Here is a 4,473-nt window from a genome sequence, read left to right as displayed (position 1 = left end):
GTCCTTGTTCACCTGGCAGCAAAGTAGGTACCTGCTATGAATCGAAAGTTGCGAATTCGTATTCAGGGAAAGTTGTTTGAGCTTCCAATAACTTGCTTTGACATAAACCACTGACTCCTCAGGCTTCTACGCCCTTGACTCTTCAGGCTTCTACGCCCTTAACTCATGAGACATATTCCTCCTACACCGTCTTCCACCTTCTTGAGCCAATGGCTCTCTTCTCTCCATCCCATCATCATCATCAACCATGAACTTAGCATGCTTCCCTGCTGGGCGCTGTAAACGCTTTTGCGCTTCACCTTAAACAAGGATGTAAGGGGGTGTCCAATAAAAAAAACAAAAAAAAAACAGCTCAGCTGCGCCTTTCGCGTCACACTTAGAGGTCACGGTGATTGGCTAAGATGTAGGCACATAGGCAGGCTCTTTTTGGTGTAATATGCCTCTATAATGGCTTTTTGGCAGGGATATTGTCTAAACTAGATTCTCATAGATTTTCTCTAAAACATGACAATTTACATGGCACTGTTACAGAAGCATTTTTTTCCTATGTTTTTTTGTTTTTTTTTACGTTATCAAACTTGACTTGAAGCCTGTAGATAAGGATGAAGGGCTAATATTTGTTGCTGGGTTTTTGTTGGAAGTACTTTGGAAGTATTGGGGCGGGGGGGGGGGTTAGGTGGACGTAAATGAGGGGAAAGTTTGAAGGAAATTAGGAGAGTAAAAGTATCCGGGCTCAACTAGACATGCTGTATTTTAAAATTCTTTATTGATCTTTTATACTAATAATTTAAGTTGTAGCTCGCTAGCTTTTGACTTTTCTTCTCGTTCATGTTTTGATATAACAGTAGATAGTATTTCAAGCGCTATAATAATTATTTAATGTTTTTTTTTTTCTTTTTTTTTTAAGATTTATTGGACTGCTACTCCTGCGGACCTGAAGTTACCAGTTTCATACAGGCGTAATAGTGGTAGGTAGACATGAGAGACCGGTGGTTATCACCATTGAAATAACTTATATTACATAAGAATAAAAGCATTTCTATAATCAAGATCCAGGTTTATTTTCATTATATTAGATTACTATTAATTATGACTAAACGGTTGCACAATGAGGGCCATAATATAAAACAGAACATTTATGAACTAAGTTATGCCCTTAAAGACCTTAGTTGAAGCGCAGTCATAACATTGTAACAATAACATTCTCGTTGATTTGCTATATTTGTTCAGATTTAAAGGAATTATGTAAATTAAATCCTCTTAAAGAAAATCCACATTAAGTAATACCACTTTTGACTGCCAATCACGGTAGTCTTAAATGTTACGAAGGACTTGTAAATCTTATTTTAAAACTCTTCTAGACACTGGACAATAAAACCTTTAATGTCTTTCTTGACTGGAACTACAACTCCAATTATGTTCTAAGTTAATGTTTGTTGGGGTCTTGAACAACTTTGCGACCATAGCTCTGGTTTCCCTTCAAAACGCATAAATCTTTCGCCTTTTACTAAAGATTTCCGTGGGGGGGAACAACTCAATGAGTCTTAATTAATTTTTTCTTATCCCATTCACATGGGCTCACAAAACTAATTCAAATTAGCTGAAAAGAATCATACAATGTCGTAATCAAGTGTATGTGATCTAATGTAGTAAAAAAAAAAAATCTATTCACATATACAACGTCCTGGATGGAACAATTATCCCGACTATTACAGATCTAAATCAGGTTGGGAGAAAACAGATCTGTCATATAATTAATTTCATGCACTTATTAAAAATTGCTCTAGACTTCAAACAAACCAAGGGTACCTAGGGACAGCACTAGGATCCCGCTTCCTCTATCAAGAAATAAAAAATATTGAAATTGAATTGAAATCTGTAAACCTTTTGAGTTCCCTACTTGAAATATTTTTTCTCTAACCACTTCGGGAGAACGGAGTCCTCCGGAGAGACTCAGGTATTCCAAAATACCGCACAGGGTGTTCATGAAATTTGAATTGGTGAGAGAACACCCTTACTTTGCGTCAACTTAGAGATGTCTGATTACAGATGAAGCGTTCAAGATCCTTTGTGACTGATGTTGAAAGCTTCTATTGTATTTACTGTTAGTGAAATTGTCAATATAAGTCAGGGTAGAATCTACTTTAAGAATGAGGTATCATTGACGTCATCCCTAGAGATGCCAGTAATTGTTAACTGTGGCTGAAGTCACCCCCTTTTCATATATGAACATCACAGAATCTGATGTTCATGGTGAAATTGTTGTAAGGGTGTTAATTAGGAAATTAATTAATTATCCTGAAGGGGACTCTCACGCCACGTATCTCTGAAAATCTAACGGGTGTAACCTAATACTACTTGTCTAACGCTCCGGAACGTTCACCAGGGACTGCCATCTTGAACCTTGAAATCAATTTAATTCTGGTCTTCGATAGCTCAGTCACAGCGAAGTTTGAAAAAAGGATCTTAGGAAAGTAAAATGAGTTCGTAGTCTCATTTTCACGTAGTTGATTGATACGTTTATTGAGATAAAAAAAATACATCTCAAAGGGATGAAGTGACTTAAGTCATCCGCCACCCCAGTCCAGGAATGTCCCTCTCAGGACTCACATAAATCCCTAATACAGATATATCTTGTATAGTACATAGTTATATTCCAGATGCAAAATTTCTATATTTCTTGAATATTTCATCTACTTTCCTATTTTTAAGCATCCATTCTATTTGCTTGGAGACATTATTTATCTGGGCATTTCTATATACATTAAGAAATGGGCATCCCATGTGGCAGGGTATGGGACCTGGATGTTCTACAAACTCTACATTCCATATCCCGTTCACTTCTCTCGGCTCCAAGTTCCTAGTAATATTTATACCCTAATCTTAACCTCATACACACCGAATCTTTCCACCTGCTCCTATCTTTCCTATTTGTAAAATTTGTGTTCATGAGAACATGATAGTAATGTTTCATTGTTTCACTTTTCTCATATATTTCATTCCTTTTTAAATTATCTTCTATTGATTGTATTTTCCGCAATTTGCTCATAATTTTTTCAAAGTTTTAATACATATTATGTCAATCTCGGCCTTTTCCGTGACTCTTTTTGCTATTATATCTACTGCTTCATTAAGACCAATCCCCACATGTGAAGGGGCCCATACAAATCGAAAACTATGGCCTTTTTTCCCTATTGTATTTACAATTTTTCTACATAAACCAATAATGTGTTCAAAGACTGAACTCCCGCTGCTCAGAGAATCTAAAGCTGCCCTACTATCAACAAAAAAATATATATCTTTATTCCGGGAAAAACGTGCATGCGTGCGTAGTGTCAACAAAGGCTGTAAGAGACTGCTCCTTAAAATTCGTATTTCTGACGAATTCAGAGCGTCTACCAATCCCAGCCTGTGCAGACAACTATAGTAAGACCCAGATATCAGCACAGTGGCATATATTTTTTTGTTACTTTTGGACTTATCATTTTTTGGGGATAAAACATCTGGTCCTACCACCCGATCCCTCTGAGCAAAGTTTTTCAAGTTTGCGCATGCGCAGTGTGATAGTGTGACGTCATTACCACTCCACCTGACTGCAGTGTTGCCAACGTGCCCTATGCCCGCCGTTAAACGCTCCCGTTCGTTGGAAACGGCGGCAGTAGGTGACAGTGATGCTGACGACTTTCTTCTTGAAGACACGTCAAAGAAGAAGCAGAAACCTCAGAAGTCAGGGTCTCCAGCAGGGGCCACGGCTCCCCCTTGCACCCCTTCTGGGGCTGTAGAGGGTGGACTCCTGTCATCAGGGTCCCCAAGTGAGCCTACATGGGGCTCAATGACCGACCCTCCGCCGACGATGGACATAGGGGATTCCCTTTGTCTCCCTGCCCCGTCGCGCCTTCGTCGTCTCGCCTTCCCTCGGGACTTGCCTCTGAGCACACGGACGACCTGGTTCTTCCGTCACTGCTCTCCACTTCAGGACTCAACACTTCGCCTCCGCCGAGGTCCCACAGCCGTGATAGTCACCACACAAATGGACGAGACGGTACGCCTGCTCACTCAGGTGGGCTTTCCTGCTCCCCAGGGGGAGGTGATGCTGAAGTTCACCATCATCACCCCAGAAACTCGTCGTACCAAGGTAATGGTTCGCCACGTACCCTGGGAGATCCCTGACGATCTTCGCCCTCTTCTCCCACAACTACTGGACATGGAACGCCGCATCAACCCGGTCTCCAAACGTCCATCCAACGAACTCATCGGCTGGTGGGTGGGCCCCCTCCCCCCTGGGAGTGCACGAGGATGGTCGCCTGCGGTTTCTGTGCAGGTCCTCACGACACAGTGGAATGCAAATCGAAAATTCAGAACAAAATCCCAGTTATTCCACGGTGCGTCAATTGCCATGGCAGTCACCACGCCTGGAATGCCAATTGCCCACAGCGTCCTGGCACTTGCCCCGGGAAAACTTACCTTGTACCA

General features: G+C 41.1%; 1 non-coding gene across 1 annotated transcript; it reads left to right on the top strand.

Moving 5' to 3' along the window:
• The first annotated feature begins 1,463 nt into the window (after nt 1–1,463).
• On the top strand, nt 1,464–1,579 carry LOC121875866. The gene has a single exon (XR_006090687.1). It is a non-coding gene; the product is annotated as a U5 spliceosomal RNA (small nuclear RNA).
• The last annotated feature ends 2,894 nt before the right edge of the window (nt 1,580–4,473 follow it).

The sequence above is a fragment of the Homarus americanus genome, unplaced genomic scaffold, assembly GCF_018991925.1.
Source record: "Homarus americanus isolate GMGI-L3 unplaced genomic scaffold, GMGI_Hamer_2.0 scaffold35931, whole genome shotgun sequence".
Lineage (NCBI taxonomy): Eukaryota > Metazoa > Arthropoda > Malacostraca > Decapoda > Nephropidae > Homarus > Homarus americanus.
This window is presented reverse-complemented; position numbering and strand designations above follow the sequence as displayed.